This window comes from Pongo abelii, chromosome 16 (assembly GCF_028885655.2).
Source record: "Pongo abelii isolate AG06213 chromosome 16, NHGRI_mPonAbe1-v2.0_pri, whole genome shotgun sequence".
NCBI classification, from domain to species: domain Eukaryota; kingdom Metazoa; phylum Chordata; class Mammalia; order Primates; family Hominidae; genus Pongo; species Pongo abelii.
In genome coordinates this window covers 99,649,422-99,661,651 of record NC_072001.2, presented here as the reverse complement: position 1 = coordinate 99,661,651, position 12,230 = coordinate 99,649,422, and the positions used below count along the sequence as shown (strand labels likewise).

The 12,230-nt window shown below is 40.9% G+C and overlaps 1 long non-coding RNA gene across 1 annotated transcript in view; it reads left to right on the top strand.

Moving 5' to 3' along the window:
* LOC129050215 (uncharacterized) overlaps positions 1-10,416 on the top strand; it is a 28,762-nt gene extending 18,346 nt beyond the window's left edge. Inside the window, exon 3 of the long non-coding RNA XR_008513813.1 lies at positions 10,328-10,416. This is a non-coding gene — a long non-coding RNA (uncharacterized LOC129050215). The remainder of the gene's footprint in view (positions 1-10,327) is intronic.
* Positions 10,417-12,230: the final 1,814 nt, after the last annotated feature.

The following is a 12,230-nucleotide window of genomic DNA, read 5'->3' as shown; positions in this document are numbered from 1 at the left end:
AGCTGAAGGACATTTTCTTCATCTGAGATTGTGCCAACTTGGAGGAGGGGGCAGCACAGTTGGAGTAACACTGTTCTTTTTACCATTCAAATTCAGATTTCATTCAGTTCTACATACTATGTGGGTGTGTCAGGCTGTTTCTAGGTGTTACAGTTTTCAACAGAATGTTCTAGTTTGTGGGTAGTTGCTATAATAGTTGAACTTTCTGTGGTGAGAGGGGAGACTGAGATTTCCTATGTCACCATCTTGCTGCTGTCATTCCTCCCAATGGGCTTTTCTATACACAGGAAAACTCAAACCTTCTAGAGAAACCTTCCACTGAGAAATTGGTTACAACCATGTTTTCCCTAAATTGAAGGACAATACTGGCTCATTCAAACTCTTTACAACACACCTTCAATTCCTTAAATGATGAGATACTAAAGGTTGGGGTTGAATGCTGTTTGTCTCTCTCATATTTTCTAACTTCTGGCCTCACTACCCAAGGAAAGTGAGTAAACTGCAATGGACTTCAGGACAAAGATGCTAGACTTAATACATGCATCTGTTCCCATTAATAGACAATGAATGAAATTTGTAAAGAATCCTTGTAGATTTTTTTAAATCCACAAGAACAAGAAGAACTGAAGATGATACAATAGAAGCAAATTTTTCAAAGCTGAAAGGCAGATTGAAAAATGAAAATGGCTTAGCTGCCAGCAGAAAACAGAATCCTCATATAGCACGGGGAAAGCAAAAAACTGGTGACACATCCCAAAAAGTTCAACAATTAGTGCTATCATATAACTCTGAAAACGTATGCGAACGAGAGATGCTAAAACAAGTAGGGTTAAATAAAAGTGTGTTTAAAAAGAAGTCAAAAAGCCAGGGCAAACTGCTCCTCATCCACCAGGCAAAAATAATCATAGCTTCAGTCTTAGAAAAGAGTTAAAAAAGTATTTGGGCCGGGGGAACACCAGATTATTTGAGCATGGAACACCAGTCTTATTTGAGTGGGGTCATACGGAAACCGGTGGATGCGAATATTGGCTTGACTGCTGTGGAACCCACAGCTTCCACCTTTCATACCCCAATTTTCCCTGACCTTTCCCAACCTCTCTCTCTCTAGATCTCTCCCTTGTGGCTCCAGAATTTTAGCAGCTTCACCTCTAGGAAACAGATTAAAAGACATTTTTTTCCACAGGATACCACCTTCTCCCAAAAGGAAAGACTGAAAAATCCTAATGTGGTACCTTCCCCAACTAAGTGGCCCAGTCACATCACCCAAAACTTTACTTCCCAATAGGCAAGATCCAATAAGCTTTTAGAATCTCACTCTTTTAAATACTAAAAAACCAAGGAAAATTGCAACACTGGGAAAGTCTCTAGCATGAAAGATAGAGATGACAACACACAAAAAGAAAAGGCAACTTGGAAGGACAGAAATAGTCAAATAAACTCTCATTCCTATTCCCACAAAAATAAGAGAAAGTAATATAACAATGAGCGAAAAGAGGATATTATGTTTTAAAGAAGATTTTAGAAACCAAACTAAAACTAAAAGTCTTTTAGACATTGAAAGCATGATACCAGGGAGGACGATATTCAAGAGAAGGGTTAAAAATTAAAGACAAAAAAAATCTTAAAAAGCAAGGGAGAGACAAAGAAATAGAAATGGAAAAGTTATATGGAGGTACAAGACCAATATAGGACCTTCAGTATCTGAAAAACATGAGTTTCGGAATGAGCAAACAGAAATTAGAAGAGACTAGATCATCAATGAAATAATTCTAGAGATTTTCTTAGAATAAAAGGTCATTGGTTCCAGATAAAAAGGGTCCATTGATTGCCAAGCATAAAAGATAAAAATAGACCCACATTCCAGCACAGCATCATGAAATTTCAGAGCGGTGGGGACAAAGGTGAGAGCCTACCATCTGGGGATGGCAGACGATGGGTCATGTACTAAGAATCAGAAATAGAAGGCTTTGGACTAGAAGCTAGAAACCAATAGAATAATGTATTCAACCCTGGAGAGAAAAAAAAAATCATCCTAAAATTCCATGTCTTATCAAATTTAACAAATAAACACAAGAATGAATATAGCATTGTCAGACATGGTAGGACTCAAAACGTCTTCCTTCCTACACCTTGCTCAGGAACTCAGGAAGCTACCAGAGGATGTACACCACCAAAATGAGGTAGTAACCAAAAAAGGGAAGATGTAGGAGAAAGAGTGATATGGTTAGGCTTTGCGTCGCCACCCAAATCTCATCTGGAATTGTAATCCCCATAATCTCCGGCTGTCAAGTGAGAGACCAGGTGGAGGCAACTGAATTATGGGGACATATCCCCCATGTTGTTCTTGTGATAGTGAGGGACTTCTCACAAGATCTGATGGCTTTATAAAGGGTTCTCCCCCACTTAACTTGCCACTTCTTCCAGCTACCTTGTGAAGAAGGTGTCTTGCTTTCCCTTTGCCTTCTGCCACGATTGTAAGCTTTCTGAGGCCATCCCAGCCATGCTGCACTGTGAGTCAATTAAACCTCTTTCCCTTATAAATTACCCAGTCTCGGGCAGTTGTTTATAGCAGTATGAAAATGGACTAATACACAGGAAACAACAGGTGCTGGAGAGGATGTGGAGAAATAGGAACACTTTCACACTATTGGTAGGACTGTAAACTAGTTCAACCATTGTGGAAGGCAATGTAGTGATTCCTCAAGGATCTAGAACTACAGATACCATTTGACCCAGCCATCCCATTACTGGGTATATACCCAAAGGATCATAAATCATGCTGCTATAAAGACACATGCACACGTATGATTATTGCGGCACTATGCACAATAGCAAAGACTTGGAACCAACCCAAATGTCCATCAGTGATAGACTGAATTAAGAAAATGTGGCACATATACACCATGGAATACTATGCAGCCATAAAAAAGGATGAGTTCATGTCCTTTGTAGGGACATGGGTGAAGCTGGAAACCATCATTCTGAGCAAACTATTGCAAGGACAGAAAACCAAACACCACATGTTCTCACTCATAGGTGGGAATGGAACAATGAGAACACTTGGACACAGGGTGGGGAACATCACACACCGGCGCCTGTCTTGGGTGGAGGGAGGGGGGAGGGATAGCATTAGGAGATATACCTAATGTAAATGACGAGTTACTGGGTGCAGCACACCAACATGGCACATGTATACTATGTAACAAACCTGCACGTTGTGCACACATACCCTAAAATGTAAAGTATAATAATAAAAAAAAGAAAAGAAAATGGACTAATACAGAGAAGAAACAAGATCTGACATAGGAGAGGAGCAAAGATAATTTCCAAGTCACAATACAAAGAGATCCCAGGATGACAGCTGAGCCTCAGGTGGAGATGGCAACCAGACCAGATGGAGGCAGGTCCAGGGGCAAAGACAAATGGATGGAATAGGTGGTGTATTTGGACATCCTGAAAACAGTGTTTGTATGGTCTCAGTGATGTAAACTTGGAATATTGATCTAACCAAAATTATAAAATAACTATATGTGAAGATATATGAAAGACGTGGGTGAGCTTAAAACTGAATAATCAGTCTGGGTGCGGTGGCTCACACCTGTAATCCCAGCACCTTAGGAGGCCCAGGCAGACAGATCGCATGAGCTCAGGAGTTCAAGACCAGCCTGGGTAACATGGCAAAACCCTGTCTCTACTAAAAATACAAAAACTAGCCAGGCATGGTGGCATACACCTATAATTCCTGCTACTTGGGAGGCTGAGGTGGCAGAATTGCTTGAACCCAGGAGGTGGAGGCTGCAGTGAGCTAAGATCACATCACTGCACTCCAGCCTGGGTAACAGAACAAGACTCTGTCTTAAAAAAAAAAAAAAAAGATATATCAAGACGTAGATATACCAAGACTGCCAGTTAGAGATATAGAAAGATGTCAAAATAATCAGAAGAACCGAGAAAGTGGGTGCTTTAGGGGAGGGGATGAGGAAAGGTGGGAGTAGGAGTGGCTCTACAAACGTTGTAGAACAATTTTGACTCTTGAATAATGTGCATACTAGCTTTGATTTTTAAAGAATGAATGGCATTCTTCCAAATAAACCGCTGCAGACATGATAGCAATAAAACATCAGCAATAGTTACAAACAAACAAAAATTATTTGTATTGGCAAGGCAGCAAGAGCAGAAAGGGAATAAACAAAATTTGGCTTAAATGACCTCAGAATAAATTAAAGTTGGACCCAAGGAAGGACTCCTTGATCATAGTGGTGTACATGGCAATGCAAAAGGAATGAAAACCTTCAGGCGAGAGGAAGGAAAACCACCCATCTCAGATGGTTTGGCTATCACAAATCATCCTGCATGCTTTTCATATTCGCAATGGAACTAGCTAATGATTCTTCATCTATTCCTATAGATAGTGCTTAACCTATTGGCAGGTTTCCAACTGAAATAAACCCTTAATTCCCAAGGAAGCTCAGAGACCTTAAAGAAAACAATATTCCCTAGATAACTTTTATTCACAAAATTTTACATACGTTGGTTGCATGGGAAAAAAGACCTCTTATTTGCACAGAAAGTAGTGTTTCTGCTGCAGTAGAGCCTTTAAGAGTCTTTCCAGACAATCCAGGACTGACTTTTCCAACCCAGCAGCAGCCAAGCACCTCCCCAGCAGATGCATTTGACCTAAACTGGCTTCCATACTTTGGTAATAAAGCTTGGCCTTAAGCAGTCTCAGCACACGGTGAACTGTACACTAGCTCCATGCATAAACAAGATATAACTTAACCTGGGAGTATATCTTTGTAACCAAGCAACTGAGTCTCATCAAATCATAGCAGCATAACCGTCAGCCAATCCCAGGCTGAAAGCTGTCAAATTATGCCCAAATAAGGCAAATGGGGAACTGTACCAATCAGGTAATCTCTGTGCGTTGTTTCCTGTTTTTCGGGTTATAAATATAGCTCACTGATATGGTTTGGCTCTGTGACTCCGCCCAAATCTCGTCTCAAATTGTAATACTCACACATCGAGGGAGGGACCTGCTGGGAGCTGACTGGATCGTGAGGGCAGTTTCCCCTGTGCTGTTCTCCTGATAGTGAGTGAGTTCTCATGAGATATGATGGTTCAAAAGTGTTTGGAAGTTCCCCCCTTAGCTCCCTCTCTCTCTCTTGCTTCGCCATAGTAAGACATGCTTTTCTTCCCCTTTGCCTTCCACCATAATTGTAAGTTTCCTGAGGCCTCCCCTGCCATATGGAACTGTGAGTCAATTAAACCTCTTTTCTTCATAAATTACTCAGGCTCAGGTAGTATCTTTGTATCAGTGTGAAAAACAACTAATATACTCACTAAGGTGGGCGTGGGACCATTCTGACCCCCCAGCATTCAAAATCTTGTTTTGAATGCTGTCCAGCTCTGAAACTTCTTTCTTGCAAATAATAAATAAAAGTTAAATTTAACTTGTCCTAGGTTTTTTTTGTCACCTGCAATCCTGACAGCACTCCATACATCATAGCCCTCAACACTTGACACTCAGGAAGAAATCTGCTCTCCTACCCAGCATTTCACACCACTGACATCTTACTAGGCCCTATCCCATCGCCTACCCCAGTCATATGGGTAATTATGACACTAATAGGACATTAGTGAAAGTTAGTTACCATAAAAGAAGAAAAAAACAGCTGAGTTGGAGTAGTTCCCACTGCACCTCATTCTCTCAGCCCAGAAAAGCAAGTCAAGAAAGTAAGGAAATGAGGGAGGCATTATCATAGGATGACCAATATATTACTAACCAATTACTAGCATCACAGCCCAACACTGGCCCCAGTCATGCAGTTTAGATCCTCTACTGTGATGCCACACAGGCAAAGTCAAATACTGGACAACTACTCTTCAATGTGGCTGCCCTTTTAATATTTGAAGATGGCTTGCCATCCGCTCCCCCAGTTGTCTTTGGAGGAGAGGGAGAATTTCCTAGAACCAGTTTGAGTCCTCATCTGGGCCATTATCAAGTGTACATTCCAAATTGTACTTTTATTTTATCCAATATTTTCCATTTTCTTTATCTCCCCCTAACAATCTCTCCCCATTAATGGCTCCATCTAGGTTTAAACTAAAGACCCTACTTGCTTTATGATACTTCCTGTTGCTTATTGACCTCTCTGTCCTGCTTTGATACGTCAGCTGACTTGTTAAATTTTTTCATGTTAACCAGTATTCACATTTTCTTATAGAATATGGTCTTGGAAAATTCAATCCTTCATCTCAGCCTGTGTTGGTCAGTTTTTGTCTTGACTTTCTGAACCTGAGATCATACATTCAATAAGCCCCACATATATCCTTAATAATAAGATGAACATTCTGGCCAAAGGCGGAGCCAGGTGGCCCAGACACTAAAGACTTCTCTTTGGATGCACCCAGATGCACATATCAGCCCTTTTGCTTAAAAACATATTCTACCCAAGTTGAGCCAAGCAGGGAAGCCATTAAAAAGTTAATATGTCAAAGGTGCCATGTCACCTGATTAGTTCCCAAGCCAACATTTTATCCAACAATATTCCAACAATATCCAACAATATTCCACTCTTCCTTGAACATTCCTCTCTCAGTGGCCCCTTTTCGTGTTCTGCATTTCATACTGTTGCATTTCATGGCTAGTCTTTTCACTGCTTTCCCTCTTGATCTGTAATAAAGCATTCTCTTTCCTGATACGGGACCACGTTGGATTTCTATGCTGATAGCTCATCTCTCATGATGTAACACTTAAATGCCCCATACCTTTGAGCTACCATGAGGCTGGCACTGGCTTGACTTGCCCCTATTATCTGTGTGCCTATCATGGGGAGGCAGCAGAGCAGAGCAGTGAAGAATACAGACTACTGAGTCGCACTGCCCAAGTTCAAATTCTGGCTGCACCATTTACTAGCTTTGTAACCTTGGGCAATATTTTGAACCTCTCTGTGCCTTAGGAACACTTATCTGCCAACTCATCACTATCCCTCTGAGCATTTTAGAGGCACCAGATCATTTTTAGGTTTGCAGGGTAATGGCTGTGCTGGCACCGAAAGGAATTTGTAGAGTTTTAGCTTCCCCTGAAACTCTTGTTTTACCTTCATCCTATAATTTCAATTATTTTCTCAATCTCATGTAAGAATCATCTATATAAAATCCATATACTTACCAAGCAAATGCATCTCTAAGACAAGTCTCCATGTCCTCCTTGCCAAGCATATTCTGTCCCTTAATCCTTGTTACATAGAAACTGGGAAGCTACCATCACCGGTCAGTGAGGAAGGCTTTGGAAGCAGACAGATCTGGGTTCAAATCATGTCTCTGCATTCAGGTCAGATCTGCACATTTTGGAGCCAAACTGCTTCTTACAAATGAGGCAGAGAATGATTTGGAGTTCATGTGCAATTTCAAGTAAAATAATTTTATTTTCCAAGACAAGAAAAGGACTGGAACACTTTAATTGGCCATATGAAAATCATGAGATATTTCTGCATTAATGGGCAGGGCAGATTAATGCTAATTATTCAACTAAGGCCTATTATGGGGTTCCAATACTTAAGAAAATAGAGCCAATGATTCAGGCTTTTAAAACCAGAACCAGGAAAAAAAAGTGTTCTATTGGAAAGGTTGAGCCTTGGAGGGATCCAATAGTGGCGTATATAAAATAAAAGAAGTTATTATTCCTACAATGTCAAATAGCTGTTTGTCATTTCCCCTAAAAGCAGTGGGAAATTGGCTTAAACTGCAAGGATTTGAGTTAAACATAAGGAAAAAATTCCTGACAGTAGAGGTTGTTAAACAATGGAACAAGTTAGCAATAACAATTGTGGAATGGATTTCCCGGGGCTCTTTGGACATTGTACTCCATTTGTCTGGGAAGTTCTGATATAACCTTGCCTATTGGAGACCTCCTAGGATCCTTTCCAGTTCTCTGGTTCTTAATTAGTTCAGCATGCTTTTGCACTAATAGCATTATAATCCTGGTGGCAACTGATTAAAAGACAAAAATCAATTTCCCACTCAAATCCCCCAAACGAGAAGGTGTTTTGCTCCCCTGTGCACAAGAAACAGGATGGGCTGCACATTTTCATTCGTATGTTTTTAATTTCTTCAGGGAAGTTTTTAAACTGAGATTACCATAAACCAAAGTTTAGCCCAGAAATACAGTGAATTATAAACTGGTGGAAACGCTGAATAGAGATATATAATGGAAACATTAACAGAGCTTTAGCGGTGATGGCAATAGTATGTCACTACAATGCAAGGAAATCGTGTTAAAGTAACTGCTATTGTAGATAAGGGGGTGCCGCTCTTAATAATGGATTTTTCATGCATTACTTCTATGCTTTTAACATTTTTTCCATCTTGAATAGTGACCTTGGAATAATGCTAAGAACTATATTTCGTATTTAACCTAAATACCAAATTTAAAGACTTACATAGATAATACAAAGGGCTTCATTCCATGCTGCTGAAGACTGTGCAAGGTCGTAGACTGCTTCCACAAACTCATATGTAATGGAAGTAAATCATTTTTTATTGAAAATATGCAACACACAACTACTTTCTTCTAACAAAGCCAGGAATATTTTATGAGAAATTTAAAAAATGGAACACTATTGACAGGTAGATACCATGTAGGCCCCAAAGAAGGGTGGGGGGGCTTTCAGCCTCCCCTGATAATTTCCACAGCCCCACAAAGCCATCCTAAAAATGTTTGAAGCAAGAATAGTGTCTTTGTGTCACAGTTTCCAGTGAATGCCCTTAATCCTTCTTCCAACCAGACTGTTATTTTAAGACTTTCCTCGATTTATATTCTGGAACTCCAGTGTGTATCAGGTGAAACAAACAAAATAAATGAGATATATATTTATACTGGTCCTGGGAAAAACTGAAAAGCATTGGTTTAAAATCTGTTGATCTGTGCCACTTCGTTAAAATATTCACCCATTCTACACCACTGCACTCCAGCCTGGGTGACAGAGACAGACTCTGTCCACTTGACACCCATCCATCTTCTGTGGTCAGCGTACCCACATCTCCCTCCATTTCCATGGTCTGTCTCTGCCTTGGTGTGCTCACACCACTGCTGCCTAAGCTCCTTCCTCTCAAGATGAGGATGCCAACAAGCTGGCCCGATAAATTCACCAGCCCTCCGGTTTAATGAAAAAGAGCCAAGCATGTGAAGATGGCATGCTCTGAATGAGACTGCCTGGTGTTAAATGCCACCAGCCCCACCTCCTGTCTGTGAGTGCTTGGAAAATGCATTTAACCTGCCTGTGCTTCCTTTTACCCACCTAGAAGATGGAGATGATGACAATACCCATCTCCTGGGTTACTGCAGGATTCAATGAGTGAATGTACATAAAACTTACACCGTGACTGGCCCACAGTAAACACATAATAAATGTCAGCTTCTTATATGGCATTCAGATGTAAGACCTTGCTTTCTCCACAGTTTAGGACCAGATTGGTCAGCATTGCCGGCCATGGCAAGCAAACAACTCTAATATTTGAGACAATGGGTCCTAGAGTATAAGTAACTAGTTTCTCTGCCCATGAGAAGTGCCAGGAAACACGTATGTAATGCATAATTGTGCAACATGTACCAGTCAGAGCAGAAAAGGGGAATTTTAAGCAACAAAATCTACCAGCCAAATCATTCCTTCAGAATAAGTTTAGTGACAGCCTCCACTATCATCTAACTGTGTAGTTCTGTGCAAGTCAGCTGAACCCAAGGAGCTTCACTTTTCTTATTTGTAGAATAGAGACAACACTGATTTCACAAGATTTTAGCAGATTCAAAGGAGATTAGTAAGTGACAGGGTTTATATCAAAGGAAATCATAAAGAATGATATAATTTTGGCCGGGCACAGTGGCTCACACCTCTAATCCCGGCACTTCAGGAGGCCAAGGAGGGCAGGTCACTTGAAATCACGAGTTTGAGACCAGCCTGGCCAGCATGGTGAAACCCCATCCCTACTAAAAATACAAAAATTAGCTGGGCGTGGTGGTGGGCACCTATAATCCCAGCTACTTGGGAGGCTGAGGCAGGAGAATCGCTGCTGCCTGGGAAGCAGAGGTTGCAATGAGCCAAGATCACGCCATTGCACTCCAGCCTGAGCTACTCTGTCTCAAAAAAAAAAAAAAAAAAACGAAAAAAGAAACAAAAAATGTTATGATTTGGATACACCGTATTACCGTTTTTTGCTGAATTTTCTCCTGCTGCTCCCAGTTTCTCTAATTTGTGTTTCAGGGCAAATTATCTTTTAGAAACACTTTGTATTCTCTTCCTGGTTCACTCATCTCTAAATTTGCCTCTAGAAAATCTACCTCCTGTCTCAGAAACCGTACCTGGAAAACTCCCTTTCATCCATCCTGGGATCCATGCTTTACCAACCTGCCACCAGCCCATCTTATTTACTGGCTCCAGGTAAGAAGGAAAGACTCTCTCCCACCTGGGTACAACTCTCCATATTTCATTGTTATGTTTATGTTTTTCAGAGACAGGGTCTCACACTGTCACCCAGGCTGGAGAGCAGTGACTATTCACCAGCGCAATCACAGCTCACTGTAGTCTCAAACTCCTGGACTCAAACGATCCTCCCACTTCAGCGTCCTGAGCAGCCAGGACTACAGGTGCACACCACCATACCCAGTTCATATTTCATTACTGATTTGGTTTATTAAAAAAAAAAACTTTCTCTAAAGAAATGACTAAGAATGCTTTTCACTTTGCTAATAGGATACTGCTTGCTCCTTCTCAGTTGCCAGAGGCCATCTTGTAAAAAGAAAAATTAAAGAAAACTAAAAGGAAATGCCAGAAACTAAAAACGGAAGTTTTATTTTTGAAGTTTGCTCTGGCCACCTTCTCTCCTCCAGTTGGGTTGTAATATTAACCAAGTATCATGAGCAGGAGAGCAGAGAATCTGGCAAAAGAGACACACAGCCATCATGAGACTATCCAATTTCCAGGGAGACTCTCTGGCTCACTGTTCCTTCCAGGTTCCCCTGCCCTACAGACCACCCAGGACTGGGCAGGATATTCCAGTTTGTCCTGTAGACTGGGGTGAAAGGCATCACAAGGGCACTGTTCAGATTCCCAGGTGATATAGGGATAGAAAGGGTGGGAGGTTCCGGGAAAAGAATATAGGGTGGAAAGTAACAGAGTGAGAATGGAGACAGAATAGAAAAGAAAAATGCACAGAGGACACAGCAGCAACATTTAGTGAGCACTTGCTATGGACTAGGCATCTTCCCATTTAATCCTTAAAGCAAGCCTGTGAACTAAGGATTGATATTGTCATTTCTGGGTGAGAGACTGAAGCCTACAGAGATAGTAAGCTGCTGACCCAGAATCTGAATCCAGATCTGTCTTATTTCAAAGTGGATATTCTTAACTCCAGCTCCTATAAACTCCTACACAGCTTAGATACACATTCAGCGTTAATATTTCTTAAATGTAGTCAGACTAAGCTTGCACACTATCATAATCTGATGTGTCCGCTATGCAAGGTAAAAAAGCAATCAACAAAAGTGAAAGTTTTTTTAATATAGTTGGTTTAAGAGCTTTCTGCTTTGATTCTTCTCTTCTCGCCCTTGAATGAGTTTTCAACAATGCTTCTTTCAGAATCAAATCCATTCTTTTTCTGACCCACCTAAGACTGGGTCTTAGTAGGTTTCTTATTTATGCTAATAAAAAAAACAAAAGACCTGCTTCAAAAAACATCAAGCTACCTGTAATCTTAGCATTTTGGCAGGCTAAGGTGGGGGATCATTTGAGGCCAGGGGTTCAAGACCAGCCTGGGCAACATAGCAAGACTCTGTCTCTACAAAAAATAATGAAAATTAGCCAGGCATGGTGGTGCACCCATACTCCCAGCTACTCTGGAGGCTGAGGCAGGAGGATGGCTTGAACCCAGGAGGTCGAGGCTGCAGCAAGCTATGATAACATCACTGCATTCCAGCCTGGGTAACAGAGCAAGACCCCCAGTTCCAAAAAAAAAAAAAAAAAAAAAAAAAAAGGTATCAAGCTAAGTGGACAATGATATATCACTTCGTACCCAGAACACTCATCCTTCAAAAAGGCACTTCCTTCTGCAATATTTCTTTGTTCGCACTCCACACAAGATAACAGAAACCCAGCAAGACCTGATTCAAATCCAGCTTCATCATCAAATGTATGATCTTGGGAAAGATCCTTAGTTTTCTCGTTTCTATAATAGGT